The sequence below is a fragment of the Musca autumnalis genome, unplaced genomic scaffold (assembly GCF_047663935.1).
Source record: "Musca autumnalis isolate F117 unplaced genomic scaffold, ASM4766393v1 scaffold_1, whole genome shotgun sequence".
Classification (NCBI taxonomy): domain Eukaryota; kingdom Metazoa; phylum Arthropoda; class Insecta; order Diptera; family Muscidae; genus Musca; species Musca autumnalis.
The window spans coordinates 291,568,220-291,587,329 of NW_027411644.1; the positions used below are offsets into that span (position 1 = coordinate 291,568,220).

General features: G+C 38.5%; 1 protein-coding gene and 1 long non-coding RNA gene across 5 annotated transcripts in view; both read left to right on the forward strand.

Moving 5' to 3' along the window:
• LOC141389698 (uncharacterized) overlaps positions 1-19,110 on the forward strand; it is a 98,218-nt gene that overhangs the window by 54,636 nt on the left and 24,472 nt on the right. The window lies entirely within an intron of this gene.
• On the forward strand, positions 4,600-7,636 carry LOC141389701 (uncharacterized). The gene is made up of 2 exons (XR_012409146.1): positions 4,600-5,753; positions 6,040-7,636. It is a non-coding gene; the product is annotated as an uncharacterized lncRNA (long non-coding RNA).

The following is a 19,110-nucleotide window of genomic DNA, read 5'->3' on the forward strand; positions in this document are numbered from 1 at the left end:
GCATCTCGTGAGTCTTCTCCAGGATTTGCCGCGGGGTAAATATCTAGTCAATGGTGGACTTGCCAGGTCTAAAGCGGCATTGGTATGGCCCAACTATTTCGTTGACCATAGGCTTTAGTAGTTCGCACAATATCCCTGACACTATCTAGTAGGCAATAGGGAGAAAACTTATGCCAATATAGTTAGAGCATACAGTCTTATCTCCTTTCTTGTGGACAGGGCACAGGAGGCTCAGGTTCCAATCGTCGGGTACTCGTTCTTCCTGCCAGATGTTGCTAACTAGCTGATGAATACACCTTGTATAGTCCGACTTGGTAATCCAATTTTTAAATGTTCACAAATACTATGATAGATCTTTATCCTACGTCATCAGAAGATTTGATCATCAATGATTGTCTACAAAAGTTTCGATATGTTTAACTTTCTTCTGGGTGAAAGTTTAGCTATTTTTCCCCCAAATGATACCACGGGGGTCAGTGTCCACTTGAGAGGAAAGAAGGGGACCAAGATAAGTCCATGCTAAAGCCGGTCAGGGCCGTTCCTTGATATCTTTCATATCCTATGTCACTCGTCATGAATTTCTATAAATAGAAACTTCAATAAGGAAGCCCGAGAATAATATTGGTGTTGTAAACAAAAATAGCCAACAAGAATTATATGGGTCATGCATGATATTCATATATGCAATTGTTTTAAAAGCGGCCTTATTTATTTGTCAACAATTTCTAAAAATATGAATATGTTTCAATTAACAAAAGCAATCTTGATGGCATCTTACTTTATAACAACTTTATGACTTTTCATGATATTCAAGATGTATATAATTATCTCTTACGCAGATTTAATTGCTTCGTCATGGATTTCTAAAAATATGCATTTCAATAAACTCATCTTGTTACAAAATGTTTCACATTCTTTCCCTTTATATAAATAGCCTACAAGGATTACGTACTCGTATATGGGTCATTATATTCACGTGTCTTTCTTTGTTCTTTCCTTGATTTGCATTTTACCGGTTATTACCAATATCAAAAAAAAACAGATATTAAAATTATAAATAAACCTTTCAAATGCATAAATTTATAGCGTCCAAATATGTTGGTCATAAATTCTTTTTTTTTTTTTTTTGGTAATTACCCCAATAACAAACAACAAAACTAACTACAACTAAAATAAGTAACAAAAAAATCCAAACACAAACTCCCTTTAACGGGGGGTTCAAATGTACATCTTTGGTAACAACATTGCATTCAAGTTTTTTTTCTGATAGCATGAATCAGTTGAAACCAGTTACAACTAACCATAGCGGGATGAAAAAGAAGTTGACTAATGGAAATTGAATGATACTCTCAGGTATGCTGCTGATGCTTGCTGCTCGTGCTCCATGGCATGTAAATAAAATGAATGGAGCGTCGCGTAACATGACACTAAGCATCGCCACTAAATTAATTGAATTGTTAAATTATTCATAGATTTGATAAAACAAATTGTGCTGTAGTTGTTGTAATCGAATATAAATAATTTGAAAATGTCATGTAAAATAATTTACCCAAATGTGATAAATAATTTATTCGCTTTAGAAATTTCTATGAGCGGATATACCCATGCCTGAAATTATAAGATCTCCTTCATAACAATAGGGACTTGTGGGTTCCAAGGACATATTGTAACTCAGAATTCGAGTTTAATGACCAAAAATCAATTTTTTTGTTATCACCGATTTTTATACCCTCAGTTTTTGGACTAATGAGAGAATATTAGGCTGATAAAACAGACTAAATACCAAATTTCATCAAGTTCGGTAAAACAGTGTGGCTTACTTATAGAGTTTTGGGTTTTCCCGGTTTTTATCATTCCCGGGAAATGGGAATCAAAAAATCGCCATTCCCGGGAATCCGGGATTTCCCGGGAAATTTCAAAATACGAGAGTGTATCAATATTTCGGCGTTTTTTTATCTTCTCATAGTAAATTTTATGAAATACAATATTCTCAAAGAGTTGCGGGCTCAAAAATGGATGACACGTTTTCGCTCTATCGATTAAAAACGAAAAAATATGGAAAAATGCACCATGTTTCCCGGATTTTGCCCACACTGGTCATTTCCATTACTCAGAGCTAATGAAATCGCTCTGTGCAAAGTGGTTTGGCTCAAACAATGAAGCTATTGATGAGAAATTCCAATTTTATGGACCTCGAAAATCGTATGTTTTATTCTTATGCTTAAGATTGCTTGAAACAAGTAAGAAAGTATCAGTCAGCTGTGCCGACTGAGATATACCCTCAGCCTCGGACCTAAAGAAAAGAATCAAACACAATACTTCTGACGTTTCTAGGGACTTTTTGAGTTTTTGAACCAATTTCTTAGGAAGTATGGATTTTCCCCGAAAAAATTTGTACCGTTTTAACTAGGGTCGCACACAAAACATGTTGCCAAACATTTAAAAGAGGGAGTGTGGGAGATTTCTCCCTTCGACGGCTATCTTACGTACTACCCAATGTAGGTGGTTTCGGCAGGCTTTTTTGAGATTTTGTGCCTTTACCTCAGGAAGCGTGGACATGCCCTCCCAACAAAAGTTTCGCCGTCGTAACAGTAGAACTTTTTGGAAAGAATTCCAAAACTATTCGAGATGAACTGTTTAACTGCACTTTTCTTAAATTTTGTGTAAGAGGTTGGACCGATATAGTCTATATTCCAACCTGATGCATGACTAAATGAAATAATACGATATGCGAAGTTTGGACCAATCAAAAACTTCCCGTCAAGGTTTCTTGGAGCTTTTAAGACATTATCTCAGGAAGTATGGACTTGCCCCCGACAAAATTTGTACTGGCGTAAAGAGGGCCGTAAATACAAATTGCTGAAGAAATTCAAATCGACCTGGCATACGCAAAATTATGACCGATTCGGGTTTTCCCTTCAAGAGTTATCGTGCGCACCATTTTAGCGATAATTGTTGAACTTTTGTGGGGAAGGTACCGGAAGTAGAGGACCACCGATAGGGTCCATCTTCGAACTTAAAACTAAGTTTGAAAAAAATCTCGAATGTCCAATTTTTGACCTGATCGGTGGCTTCGTTCGAAAGTTATCGTGCGCACTAGCCAGCAAGCCGGACCCTCTTTAGCCCAATGGCTGAGGATATACTCGTAAAAATGGGACTTTAGAATAAAAAATATTCTTTCGCACTTTGGTGCGGCTCTTATAACTTTTTCACTGAAAACACTTTTGTAGATTAAAGTTATTTCCAAGTATTTTGTAATTTATTGATTCTGTAAAATCGAATTCTGATTCTATGGTATAAAAGTGACGGGAATAGTTTATTCATTAATTCAATATTAGTTGTGATAAATGTAAAAAAATATTTCCCGATTTCCCGGGAAATATGATTTTGTTTCCCGGGAAAATCCCGTAACCAAAAAACCGAGAATTCCCGGTGCGGGATTTCCCTACCCAAAACCCTACTTACTTACTTAGCTGGCCAATTACTGAACATTTGTTCCATAGGCCGAACTAAGAAAAAATCTCCAATTCGCTCTATTTGTTGCTTCGCACTCTGGAATACCGCGCCTTTTCATCTCATCATCCACTTGTTTGCGCCATCTATTCCTTGGCCTGCCAATTCTGCGTGAACCGCCAAGCGGTCCGTATTTATACGCCTTTTTAGCGGGTTCATCATCGCTCATTCTTATGATATGAGCTAGCCAATGCAATCGCTGCATCTCGATACGTTTAACTATATTGATGTCGTTATATAGCAGATACAGCTCGTGGTTCATACGACGTCGATATTCACCGTCAACGCAGATCGGTCCGTAGAGCTTTCGAAGAATTTTTCTCTCAAACACGCCAAGCACTGCCTTATCTGCTTTCGCAAGTACCCAGGCTTCGGAACCATACATCAACACGGGTAGTGTCAGTGTTTTGTAGAGCGTTATTTTTGTTTGACGAGATGTGGCTTTGTTTATAAACTGCTTACTTAAGCCAAAGTAGCATCTGTTGGCCAATACAATTCTTCTTTTTATTTCACAACTGATGTCGTTTGTTGTGTTTACGGCGGTGCCGAGGTAGACGAAGTCTTTTACTACCTCAAAAGTATAGGAACCAACTTCCACAGTCGGTCCTAGCTCATTGGACGCATTGCGCGTAGACACCATCAGCTTGGTCTTCTCGCCGTTTACCGCCAGACCCACTTTAGCAGATTCTCCTTCGACCTTCAAATAGGTATCGGTTACTTCTTTTACTGATCGTCCCATGATGTCTATATCATCAGCATAAGCAAGTAACATGTGGCTATTGGTGAAGATTGTGCCACTTCTTTTGACATTTGCCTCTCGTGTAACCTTTTGTAGCAGGATGTTGAAAAGATCACACGAAAGGCTGTCTCCTTGCCTGAAACCTCTTTTGGTACAAAACTCTTCAGAGAGGTTCTTTCCTATTTGAACTGAAGATCTTGTGTCAGTTAGAGTCATTTTACAAAGCCGAATGAGCTTTGCGGGGATACCAAATTCATACATGGCTTGGAATACCTTTGAACGCAGCGGGCTGTCGAAGGCTGCTTTATAATCGACAAAAAGGTGGTAGGTATCCATCTGCATCTCTTGGGTCTTCTCCAGGATTTGCCGCAGGGTAAATATCTGGTCAATGGTGGACTTGCCAGGTCTAAAGCCGCATTGGTATGGTCCAATTATTTCGTTGACCATTGGCTTTAGTCGTTCGCACAATATCCCTGACACTATCTTGTAGGCAATAGGGAGTAGACTTATGCCCCTATAGTTAGAGCATAAATTCTTATCTCCCTTCTTGTGGACGGGGCACAGGATACTCAGGTTCCAATCGTCGGGTATTCGTTCTTCCTGCCAGATGGTGCTAACTAGCTGATGAATACACCTTATCAGAGTGTCGCCTCCGGTGTTATACATCTCGGCTGGTAAGCCATCGGCTCCTGCTGCCTTATTATTCTTCAGCCGATTTATTGCTGTCTTTACCTCATCTTGGCTGGGCGGTATACAGTCAATACCATCTTCTGGGATTGGGACTGTGGTTTCTTCGTCGACTTTGCTACTATTGGATACCAACAGTTTTGAAAAATGTTCTTTCCATATCCTGAGTACACTTTCTGTATCAGTTACCAAATTACCTTGCTGGTTTCTACAGGAGGATGTGCCTGTACCAAAGCCATCAGTTTGATGCTTGACTCTTTGGTAGAATTTTCGGACTTCATTCTGGCTTCTGTACTTCTCGATTTTTTTCACACTCCCTCTTTTCCATCTCTCTCTTTTTCCTGCTGAAAAGACGTTTCTCCTCTCTCCTTTTCTCCCTGTATCTCTCTCGTGCGCTACGGGTTGCTACGGATTGTAAAGTAGCCCTATGTGCCGCATTTTTCTCTTCGGTGGCAGCACGACACTCCTGATCATACAATGGATTCCTTGGTGGAGGTCTCTGGTATCCAAGTATGGATTTTGCGGCTGTTTGCATGGAGTGGGCAATGATTTGCCATTGCGCTGAAATGTTATCGGGATGAGAAGTGCTTTGATTAAGCAATTGGGCTAGTTGAGTGGAATATGCTGTGACTATCTGTTGTGATTGCAGCTTACCGATGTCCAACTTTCGTGTTGTGTCTGTTCGTACTTTGTTTGCTACGTTTAAGCGGGTGCGTACCTTTGCTGCAACAAGGTAGTGGTCCGAGTCTATATTTGCACCTCGGAACGATCGTACATCCAACACGCTTGATGCATGTCTTCCATCTCTCACAAAGTGATCAATTTGATTTCTTGTTCTTTGATCTGGCGACAGCCAGGTGCCCTTATGAATATCGAGATGCTTAAATCTGGTACTGCTAACTACCATGTTTCTAGCAGCTGCAAAGTCTATCAGCCTCATACCATTGTCAGATGTTTCACTGAAACTCATGCTTTGTGTCATGGCAGCATTCCCGTTCCATCGTATTTCCTGTATGGCAGTACTGTCGGCCTTGTACTTTTCAAGTACATCTGCCAATGCGTAAACTGCACCTTCTCTATAAAGAGTGCGAACATTCCAGGTGCAGATTTGCAGATCATGGTCCTTAAAACGTTTGCGGGGGTCGTCAACTTTTGAGGGATTTGTTTTTCTTTTCTTTCGTTTTTTCATAGTAGGCTGTTTTTTTCTCGGGGAGGATTACTAACCCGACGCCCAAACCCATGTTTTTAACGTTCTTATCGGTGGCGGCACATGTTAGCTCACTACCTTTAACGGGTGTTAAAGGTAGTTCCCCAGGTGACACCACGGGAAGGTCAGTGTCCACTTGAGATGAAAGAGGGACCAGATAAATCCTGGGCTTTGCCATGTTAAAACCGGTCAGGACCGTTCCTTGGTATCTTCCATTCCTTACGTCACCCCCAACGAAGACTAAAGACCAAATTTCAGCCATTTCGGTGTTATAATGAGGCTAAAACTTTCAAAATACCGAAAATCGGGTGGTACCGTCCTATGGGGGCTATATCAAAAAGTGGACCGATGTAGTCCATTTGCAATACCAAACATCATAGGAGTAAAAGAAACTTCTATACCATATTACAAATCTCTATCTTAAAAATTACGAGCTGTATCTTGATTTCAACAGACGGACATAGTTATATCGACTTAGAATTTTACCCTGATCACTAATATATATACTTTATAGGGTCTCCGATGAATATATCGATGTGTTACAAACGGAATGACAAATTTAATTATACCCTCCATATTATGGTGGAGGGTATACAAAATTATGTTTGTATCAATTTAACCTTCATGACCAGCTGCCTCTTAAGTGGATGACTAAGGGAAGACATTTTATAGAGTTTTGTTGAGATAACCAACATAATTGTTGTTGTAGTGTTTGCACTAATCAATTATGTACCAATATTTGTATTGGCTGTCTTTGTGCTCTCATACTCCACTCCAGTTGTATAGCTGCAAAACTATTTGCTCCCTGGTCTCCATATTTATTGGCGGCGCCCATAATTTTAGAATAGCATAACTACACAAAAATGCTTTGTTGACTGAACTGAACATACAAATAGGCGACAGCACAAATATGTATGTATACTCGTTTTAGCGCCGCCTTTAACATGCATACATGGATTTTCGCAATGAATGCGTAATTGTTTGAAACCCCCCTTACCCCACTCACTACTTGCCACAGTACTCTTAGTCAGCATGATCTCAATGTTGCTAATAATCGAGTTGTTGTTCTTTTTGTTGGTAATTGATTTCCTCCCATTAGTCGTAGTCTCATTTTATAGGAAATTAGCAATTCTCGAATAATTTTCAATTACAAATAAAAACCAAAAATTATATTTGTCAACCCGCCGCACTCAAATACTGATGTTGTTCGCAAATAATGTTCTTGATGCTGTGTTTGAGTTATTATGAACTGTTGTTGTTGTTGTTTGAATATATTGTTTGTTTTCGTTCTTTTTGTTTGGTTTATTTACTTGTTTGGATATGTTTTGATACTGTTTAGCTAATGATTGCTAATTATTTTCCGTTCAATCGAATGAATTATTGATTGTATCAATTGAACTAATGATGGATAAAATTTTGTAAAATGTATATTAGGGTGTTTCATATAGAAAAGATTTAGAATTGTTATTAATTTGAGCAAAAAATAAAAATTTGCAAAATCATAAGATAATGCCAACAATAGGGAGATCTTTTTTTTCTTTTTGCCTTATTAAGATCAATTAGTCCATTAGATTTTATTAGTCCACTGACAGGCCCAATCAACCCTGTGTACACCAAAAAAGACATTTCTTCTGATAGTTATCGTTTCAACAGCTTTTGGATCCTTATGTTAGGAAGCATAGACTTGCCACGAAAAAACAAACCTTCCATAAAAATTAAAAAAAAAAAATAATTAAATAATAGTTTTAAACACTGGCATTTGGTCAGGAAGCATAAACAGAATCAAAAACACTATATTTAATGAAAATTCTAAACTGCACTTAAGCGAAAATTTTGAATTTTTTATAGCTTTTGGTCATAATGTCAGGAAGCAGGGACTGGCCAATGAAAAATATTGTATCGATGTAAATAGGACAAAACTATCTTCGAACTGCACTTAAGAGAAAATTTTGTTGAACTTTTTTATATTTAAACGTTATTTTAGTGATTAATAGGCAAAAGTTCAGTCATTCGTGCTGCAGGAAATCATTTCTGGGCGGCTCATATAAGGAAGCATGTACACTTACCCTTGAACATTTTTTTATCGCTGTAAAACGACCACAAGAAGTATCTTTGGTAAAATTAAAAAAACTACTTGAGAGAAAGATGGACCGAAAATGGGTCATTTTTCAAAGTTAAAGCATTTACAAGTTTTGACAAAATATTCCAAGATCCCAAGTTTTGACCCAATCGGTTCCACCGTTTAGAAGATATCATGCGTACCGTTTTAGGGAATATTTTTGAACTTTTGTGGGGGAGGTTCCGGAAGAAGTGGGCCGATAAAAGAACCATCTTCGAACTTTATCTAAAATTCGTAGAAATTTGTAATTTGATATATAAAGTTTACACCAACGTAGTATCGGGTTCGAAAATTGTTGTCCGCTCCAGTTTTACACTTGGCCTACGGCTCTACAACATTCGGAACATTTTCTCAGGTTTTACGGTCGTAATAGGGTCCAAGGGGACAACCTGTTCCATAAAAATAAAAACTATTTTAGAGGTCTTAAACTGCACTTTTTCGAAAATTTGTGTAAGGATATTCCATATTCGGACGGAACCTATGTATGGTGGAAACATTACAGTATGAAAAATAATGCAACGATTCGGTTACTCCCTTCGAGCGTTATCGTGCGCATCATTTCATGTCTTCTATATGAACACCAAATGGTCTTCTATAGCAAGACCAAATTGTCTTCTGTAGGAAGATCAAACGGTTTTCTATAGGAATACCAAATGGTATTCTGTAGTAAGACCAAATGATCATCTATAGGAAGACCAAATGGTCTTCTATAGGAAGACCACATCGTCTTCTATAGGAAGACCACATCGTCTTCTTTAGGAAGACCAAAAGGTCTTCTATAGGAAGACCAAATGGTCTTCTATAGAAAGACCATATCGTCTTCTTTAGGAAGACCAAAAGGTCTTCTATAGGAACACCAAAAGGTCTTCTATAGGAAGACCAAACGGTCTTTTATAGGAAGGCCAAATGGTCTTCTATAGGAAGGCTGAATGGTCTTCTATAGGAAGGCTGAATGGTCTCCTATAGAATGACTAAATGCTTTTGTATAGGAAGACCAAATGGTCTTTTATAGGAAGGCTGAATGGTCTCCTATAGAATGACTAAATGCTTTTGTATAGGAAGACCAAATGGTCTTCTATAGGAAGGCTGAATGGTCTTCTATAGAATGACTAAATGCTTTTGTATAGGAAGACCAAATGGTCTTTTATAGGAAGGCCGAATGGTCTTCTATAGGAAGGCCGATTTGTCTTTTATAGAAAGACTAAATGGTCTTCTATAGAGAGACTAAATGGTCTTCAATAGGAAGACCAAATGGTCTGAAATAAGAAGGCCGAATGGCCTTCTATAGGAAGACCAAATGGTCCTCTATAGGAAGAACAAATGGTTCTCTATAGGAAGACCATACGGTCTTCTATAAGAAGACCAAATGGTCTTTTATAGGAAGGCCGAATGGTCTTTTATAGAAAGACTAAATGGTCTTCTATGGGAAGACCAAATGGTCTTCTATAGCAAGACCAAATTGTCTTCTGTAGGAAGATCAAACGGTTTTCTATAGGAATACCAAATGGTATTCTGTAGTAAGACCAAATGATCATCTATAGGAAGACCAAATGGTCTTCTATAGGAAGACCACATCGTCTTCTATAGGAAGACCACATCGTCTTCTTTAGGAAGACCAAAAGGTCTTCTATAGGAAGACCAAATGGTCTTCTATAGAAAGACCATATCGTCTTCTTTAGGAAGACCAAAAGGTCTTCTATAGGAAGACCAAAAGGTCTTCTATAGGAAGACCAAACGGTCTTCTATAGGAAGACCAAATCGTCTTCTGTAGGAATACCAAATGGTCTTTTATAGGAAGGCCGAATGGTCTTCTATAGGAAGGCCTAATGGTCTTTTATAGGAAGGCCGAATGGTCTTCTGTAGAAAGACTAAATGCTCTTCTATAAGAAGACCAAATGGTATTCTATAGGAAGGCCGATTTATCTTTTATAGAAAGACTAAATGGTTTTCTATAGAAAGACTAAATGGTCTTCTATAGAAAGACTAAATGGCCTTCTTTAGGAATACCAAATGGTCCTCTATAGGAAGATCAAATGGTCCTCTATAGGAAGACCAAATGGTATTCTATAGGAAGACCAAATGGTCTTCTATAGGAAGACCAAAAGGTCTTCCATAGGAAGACTAAATGGTCTTCTATTGGAAGGCCGAATGGTCTTCTATAGAAAGACTAAATGGTCTTCTATAGGAAGACCAAATGGTCTTCTATAGGAAGACCAAATGGTCTTCTTAGGAAGACCAAATCGTCTTCTGTAGGAATACCAAATGGTACCAAATGGTCTTTTATAGGAAGGCCAAATGGTTTTCTATAGGAAGGCTGAATGGTCTTCTATAGAATGACTAAATGCTTTTGTATAGGAAGACCAAATGGTCTTCTATAGGAAGGCTGAATGGTCTTCTATAGAATGACTAAATGCTTTTGTATAGGAAGACCAAATGGTCTTTTATAGGAAGGCCGAATGGTCTTCTATAGGAAGGCCGATTTGTCTTTTATAGAAAGACTAAATGGTCTTCTATAGAGAGACTAAATGGTCTTCAATAGGAAGACCAAATGGTCTGAAATAAGAAGGCCGAATGGCCTTCTATAGGAAGACCAAATGGTCCTCTATAGGAAGAACAAATGGTTCTCTATAGGAAGACCATATGGTCTTCTATAGGAAGACCAAATGGTCTTTTATAGGAAGGCCGAATGGTCTTTTATAGAAAGACTAAATGGTCTTCTATGGGAAGACCAAATGGTCTTCTATAGGAAGACCAAATGGTCTTCTATAGGAAGACCAAATGGTCTTCTATAGGATAGGAATTGTCTTCCGTAGGAAGACCAAATGGTCTTCTATAGGAAGGCCGAATGGTCTTCTATAGAAAGACTAAATGCTCTTCTATAGGAAGACCAAATGGTTTTCTATAAGAAGGCCCATTTGTCTTTTATAGAAAGACTAAATGATCTTCTATAGAAAGACTAAATGGTCTTTTGTAGGAAGACCAAATGGTCTTCTATAGAAATACTAAATGGTCTTCTATAGGAAGGCCGAATGGTCTTTTATAGGAAGGCCGAATGGTCTTTTATAGGAAGGCCGAATGGTCTTCTATAGAAAGACTAAATGCTCTTCTATAGGAAGACCAAATGGTTTTCTATAAGAAGGCCCATTTGTCTTTTATAGAAAGACTAAATGGTCTTCTACAGAAAGACTAAATGGTCTTCAATAGGAAGACCAAATGGTCTTCAATAGGAAGGCTGAATGGTCTTCTATAGGAAGACCAAATGGTCCTCTATAGAAAGACCAAATGGTCTTCTATAGGAAGGCCAAATGGTCTTCCATAGGAATGGTCTTCTATAGGAAGACCAAATGGTCTTCTATTGGAAGGCCGAATGATCTTCTATAGAAAGACCAACTGGTCTTTTATAGAAAGACCAAATGGTCTTCTATAGGAAGACCAAATGGTCTTCTATAGGAAGACCAAATGGTCTTCTATTGGAAGGCCGAATGATCTTCTGTAGAAAGACTAAATGGTCTTCTATAGGAAGACCAAATGGTCTTCTATAGGAAGACCAAATGGTCTTCTATAGGAAGACTAAATGGTCTTCTATAGGAAGACCGAATGGTATTCTGTAGGAAGACCAAATGATCATCTATAGGAAGACCCAACGGCCTTTTTTAGGAAGACCAAATGGTCTTCTATTGGAAGGCCGAATGATCTTCTATAGAAAGACTAAATGGTCTTCTATAGGAAGACCAAATGGTCTTCTATAGGAAGACCAAATGGTCTTCTATAGGAAGACCAAATGGTCTTCTATAGGAAGACCAAATGGTCTTCTATAGGAAGACCAAATGGTCTTCTATAGGAAGACCAAATGGTCTTCTATAGGAAGACCAAATGGTCTTCTATTGGAAGGCCGAATGATCTTCTATAGAAAAACCAAATGGTCTTCTATAGGAAGACCAAATGCTCTTCTATTGGAAGGCCGAGTGATCTTCTATAGAAAGACCAAATGGTCTTCTATAGGAAGACCAAATGGTCTTCTATAGAAAGACCAAATGGTCTTCTATAGGAAGACCAAATGGTCTTCTATAGGAAGACCAAATGGTCTTCTATAGGAGGACCACATGTTTTTCTATAGGAAGACCAAATGGTCATCTATAGGAAGACCCAACGGCCTTTTATAGGAAGACCAAAAGATCGAACATAGAAAATAAATTACCCTCAATCTCAGCAATCTAACCTATAAATATTGTCCACAAATGTTAAATATTTCCTATAAAATCCAAAATATTTATATTATTTATTTGCCACCATTGTTTTCATATTTTATAAATTTTATTATGAAATGCTTGCACAATTTAGTAAATATGATAATCTCTCTCGTAAGCTACTAACTATCAAAGGCGGAGTAGTAGTCAGGGCAGGAGGAAAGTGCTAAAAGTTGTTTGTTTTTATTTGTATCTGGTATGGCTAGTGGACGTGGTAGTTGTTATTTGTCAACATTTTGCCGTGGATATCAGTTTTGGTAGCTGGTGGGGGTCATATATTATGGCGCTATCTTTTCATCAGCAACATCAAGTGGATGAACAGCTACGGTTGGGAGTGCGGTGCGTGCATGGACAGCAGCGTTTAATAACAGAAAAATTTATAGATTGATTTTTGTTTTTATTGTTGTTATTATTGTTTAGCTGTTAATTATTTCGCATTAAACGCCAAGTCATTGCCAGCCATTGGGGTGTAACTGCAGTTATCTTTAATATCATTTTTTTCCACTTTCCTTCGATTGCTTGAAGTGGAATTCCTCACGGTTATAATTGACTTCATAACACAATCATAAAAAATAAAAGAATTGAATGAATGGTTTTATTGAAATTTATTGCGGTGTAAAGTTTGCCTCTTTTGTATTGTTTTACTAATTAAGATTTAATTACTTAAGCTATAGAGAGAGTGATCAAATCCAAGGGTTAGTTGTTTTTATTTCGGCAAAGGAAATCGTTTTTCTCAGTGTACAATTTGTAGATTGTTTTTTTATTTTCACACAAATATTGTTGTCAATTCAGAGTTTTGTTTTTAAAATTTAAATGATTGTTTTTTATGCCGTTGGTCGGTCATCCAGTATTTTGTTTTTAAATCGTCACTTTTTTCGTTCTGTTGCTGAGTTGAGAATATTTTTTTTGCTGCAATATTGTTTATGTTTTTGTTGTCACTACTGGGGGTATTTATTTCAGTGGTTTCGAATTCTTATCAATTTATTTTGCATATTTGTTCTAAAACTCGTGTGTTATTTTTTTTTTATTACACCGAGCAACAGTTTTTGTGGTGGGCCTTTATTTTTTTGTTTGTTTGTTTATGTCGTACAGTTTGTTAGGGTACAACGATATTTTCCACATTGTTGGGGAGTCCATTAGGGGTCTGGATATATTTGTAAAATATGTTAGGTAACAATCACTTACTTAGCCGTACTATGATTTGAGTTCCAACGATACCCACACTTTTACAAATGACCTTCTATAGGAAGGACAAATTGTCGTCTAAGGGAGATCTGCAAGTCTTCTACCCGAAGACAAAATCGTCGTCTATTACTTACTTAGATGGCCCATTACAGAACATCTGTTCCATAGACCGAACTAAGAAAAGATCTCCCATTCTCTCTGTTCAGTGCTTTGCTTTTTGGAATACCGCGCCTTGTCATCTCTTCACCCACTTGTTTGCGCCATCTATTCTTTGGCCTGCCAATTCTGCGTGCACCGCCATGTGGCTCGAATTTATACGCCTTTTTAGCGGGTTCATCATCGCTCATTCTTATGATATGGCCTAGCCAACGCAATCGCTGCATCTCGATACGTTTAACAATATTGATGTCGTTGTATAGCAGATACAGCTCGTGGTTCATACGACGTCGATATTCACCATCGACGCAGATTGGTCCGTAGATCTTTCGAAGAATTTTTCTCTCAAACACGCCAAGCACTGCCTTATCTGCTTGCGCAAGTATCAGGCTTCGGAACCATACATCAGCACGGGTAGTATCAGTGTTTTGTAAAGCGTTATTTTTGTTTGACGAGTTGTGGCTTTGTTTTTAAACTGCTTACTTAAACCAAAGTAGCATCTGTTGGCCAATACAATTCTTCTTTTTATTTCACAACTGATGTCGTTTGTTGTGTTTACGGAGGTGCCGAAGTAGACGAAGTCTTTTACTACCTCAATATTATAGGAACCAACTTCAACCAACTTTAGCAGATTCTCCTTCAACCTTCATTAAGGTATCGGTTCGGTTACTTCCTTTACTGATCGTCCCATGATGCCTATATTATCAGCATAAGCAAGTAACATGTGGCTATTGGTGTAGATTGTGCCACTTCTTTTGACGTTTGCCTCTCGTATAACCTTTTCTAGTAGGATGTTGAAGAGATCACACGAAAGGCTGTCTCCTTGCCTGAAACCTCTTTTGGTACAAAACTCTTCAGGGAGGTTCTTTCCTATTTTAACTGAAGATCTTGTGTCAGTTGGAGTCATTTTACAAAGCCGAATGAGCTTTGCGGGGATTCCAAATTCAGACATTGCTTGGAATACCCTTGAACGTAGCGGGCTGTCGAAGGCTGCTTTATAATCGAAAAAAGGTGGTATGTGTCGATCTGCATCTCTTGGGTCTTGTCCAGGATTTGCCGCAGGGTAAATATCTGGTCAATGGTGGACTTTCCGCGTTGGTATGGTCCAATTATTTCGTTGACCATTGGCTTTAGTCGTTCGCACAATATCCCTGACACTATCTTGTAGGCGATAGGGAGAAGACTTATGCCCCTATAGTTGGAGCATAAAGTCTTTTCTCCTTTCTTATGGACGGGACACAGGATGCTCAGGTTCCAATCGTCGGGTACGCGTTCTTCCTGCCAGATGGAGCTAACTAGCTGATGCATACACCTTATCAGCGTGTCGCCTCCGGTTTTAAACAGCTCGGCTGGTAGGCCATCAACTCCTGCTGCCTTATTATTATTCTTCAGCCGGTTTATAGCTGTCTTTACCTTATCTTGGCCGGGTGGTATACATTCAATACCATCTTCTGGGATTGGATCTGTGGTATCTTCGTCGACTTCGCTACTATTGGATACCAACAGTTTGGAAAAATTCTCTTTCCATATCCTTAGCACACTACCTGTGTCAGTTACCAGATTACCTTGCTGGTCTCTACAGGAGGATTGTCCAGTTCCAAAGCCATCAGTTTGATGTTTCACTCTTTGGAAGAATTTTCGGACTTCATTCTGACTCCTGTACATCTCGATTTGTTCACATTCCCGCTTTTCCATCTCTTTTTTTTCCTACATTCAATACCATCTTCTGGGATTGGATCTGTGGTATCTTCGTCGACATCGCTACTATTGGATACCAACAGTTTGGAAAAATGCTCTTTCCATATCCTTAGCACACTATCTGTATCAGTTACCAGATTACCTTGCTGGTCTCTATAGGAGGATGTGCCAGTTCCAAAGCCATCAGTTTGATGTTTCACTCTTTGGTAGAATTTGCGGACTTCATTCTAACTCCTGTACATCTCGAATTGTTCACACTCCCGCTTTTCCATCTCTCTTTTTCCTGCGGAAAAGACGTTTCTCCTCTCGCCTTTTCTCCCGATACCTCTCTCGTGCGTTACGCGTTGCTACTGATTGTAAAGTAGCCCTATATGCCGCATTTTTCTCTTCGGTAGCAGCACGACACTCCTGGTCATACCATGGATTCCTTGGTGGAGGTCTCTGGTATCCAAGTACTGATTTTGCTGCTGTTTGCATGGAGTGGGCAATGTTTTGCCATTGTCCTGATATGTTATCGGGACGAGGAGTGGTTTGATTAAGATTTTGGTCCAGTTGAGTGGAATATGCTATGGCTATCTGTTGTGATTGCAGCTTACCGATGGCCAACTTCCGTGTTGGATCTGTTCGCACTTTGTTTGCTACGTTTAATCTGGTACGTACCTTTGCTGCAACAAGGTAGTGGTCCGAGTCTATGTTTGCGAACGATCGTACATCCAACACGCTGGATGAATGTCTTCCATCTATCACAACATGATCAATTTGATTACTTGTTCTTTGATCTGGAGACAGACAGGTGCCCTTATGAATATCGAGATGCTTAAATCTGGTACTGCTAACTACCATGTTTTTTGCAGCTGCAAAATCTATCAGCCTCATACCATTGTCAGATGTTTCACTGTGGAGACTGAATTTCACGACTGTTGGGCCAAAGATATTCTCCTTTCCAATTTAGGCATTAAAATCGCCTAGAATAATTTTAATGTCATGGGCAGGGCAACGGTCATAAGTTTCTTCTAAGCGCTCGTAAAATATAGCTTTGGTCTGTTCGTCCTTGCCTTCAGCGGGAACATGAGAGCAAATAAAGCTGATGTTGAAGAATTTTGCTTTTAATGGAATTGCAGCGAGTCTTTCATTCACTGGGGTGAAGCTGGAGACCAGATGTTTTAGTCTCCGACCAACTACAAATCCGCAGCCAAACTCACGCTTGGTGCCAAGGCAGCTATAATACTGTGCGTCACCTTTAGGTGTTGTTGTGACGCCTTTCCCGTTCCATCGTATTTCCTGTATGGCAGTAATGTCGGCCTTGTACTTTTCAAGTACATCTGCCAATGCGTAAACTGCACCTTCTCTATAAAGACTGCGAACATTCCAGGTGCAGATTCGCAGATCATGGTCCTTAAAACGTTTGCGGGCGTCAACATTATTAGAGGGGGTTGCTTGTCTTTTCTTTCGTTTTTTCATAGAAGGCTGATTTTTTTTCTAGGGGAGGGTTACTAACCCCACGCCCAAACCCAAGTTTTTAACGTTCTTATGGGTGAACGCGCGGCACATGTTAGCTCACTACTTTTAAAGGCAGTTCCCCAGGTGACACCACGGGGAGGTCAGTGTCCACTTGAGATGAAGACCAAAAAGTCCTGCAGCTATTCGATAGGAAAACCATCAGTTCCTCTATTCGAAGACGGAATGGTCTGCTATGGGAAGAACAATTGGTTTTCTATGGGATGTACAACTGGTCTTTTATATGAAGACTATAAGAAGACCAAATGGTCTTTCATTAGTAGTTTAAATGGTCTACTATTAGAAGGCCGTTTGGTCTTCTATAGGAGGAACAAATGGATTTCTATTCGTAGACTGAATGATCTTCTATGGGAAGACCAAATGGTTTTCTGTAGAAAGACCAACATGTTTACTATGAGATGTCCAACTTGTCTTCTATCTTTGTACATTTTCATGAATGCCGAACCACGTTATTAATTTCTTTCTAGAATTTTTCGGAGGTCTCAGTTAGCTCAAATCCTGACACCAATTTAAATGACTAATGAGCACGGTAACATAGAAACTGAGTATCCGATTTGCCCGAAACTTTGCACATTGCAGAATTTCTTACAAACGCTTAGGGTACCTCCCACACAAAATTTCAAAATTTTTCGCTAAAGTTCAGTTTAAGGGTTGTTCAAGGATCACTTTAAAATGTTTACCATAGGTATATTTTACGGCCCTATTTACAGCAGTATAAAGGTTTTCGTGGGAAAGTTCATGCTTCCTGAGATAATGACCTAGAAGCTCTAAAACAAATCATGTCTGCTTAAGTGCAGTTTAAAAGCTGGTAGAGAATCGATTTGAATTTTTCATCGAAGGTGGTACTTGTGATTGTTATTCCATACATACAAACATATATATGTTCCCACAACATTCCTCGAAGAGACAAGGGAGGCGTCTCTCATATCAATGAGTGCACGCCGATTCATATTGGCTACTTTTTATCGCCGAGTCCGAACGATATGTCTTACGACACCGGTTGTAGAGAAGTTGTTCATGACTCAAGGGCTAAGGGGATATGCCACCACCATTGCTAGCGGGAGGTTAAGGGTATTTAGGCAAAGCCGACAGATTTTTATATTATACTAGCATGTGCCCGCTACTTCGTTAGCGGAAGTGACACAATTATAAAGAAAATCTCAACATTAAAACTATTTTTTTAATAGAAATTATTTTTGTTATTTCTGACCGATTTCTGAATTTAATACCCTAATTTTGTCTTCAACAGCAACTCATATATTCAACAAACCAAACATTATTGAAAGAATTTTAGTTTTAATTTGAAATTGAAAACCAAAATTTTTACAAATTCATCGTTTGTAATCATTTTTTGTCTAACTGGATTTTAACGAAAGAAAATCTTTTGTGCGACACCTGTTATGTGAAAACAAAATTATTAAAGCTTACTTGAAGTTTATCACCAACTGCGACATCTGTTGCAATGGAAAATAACAATCTTCATTGTCTTTCCAATATACATATATATTTACGATAAAATAAATGCGCCTAGAAGTAAACTACAAAATTTGAAATTGTTTGTGATATTTTACAGTATTAAGAAATTATAGCATTTAATTTAACAAATGTGTTGCCAACTAAGTACATAAGTAAGTAATAACAGTGAATAATAAGGATTTTTGTTATTGTTATTTTTTGTGGTTCCAGGACGAATTTTGCAAAACCCGGCCTTATCTCGCACATTTGCACCAACAGTGACCTAATGGTAAAATTTCAAGCTCCTAGCTTTAGCCGTTTTAGCTGGGCGTTGATGATGAGTCAGTCAGTCAGTCAGTCAGTCACTTATCACCAAACTCAAATATATAATAGATATAGTTCCGCTTGTAGGTTATTGACAGTTACGGATATTTTATTTTTCAGCGTTGAATTATTATCGTTATATTATTATTGACAAAGACCTACAAAAATGTACCAAGTACCAAATGTACCACGGTTGTATTTTCAAATCACTTAAAACCAACCCATTTAAACTTCTGTATAAAGAACAATAATTCTCTACATT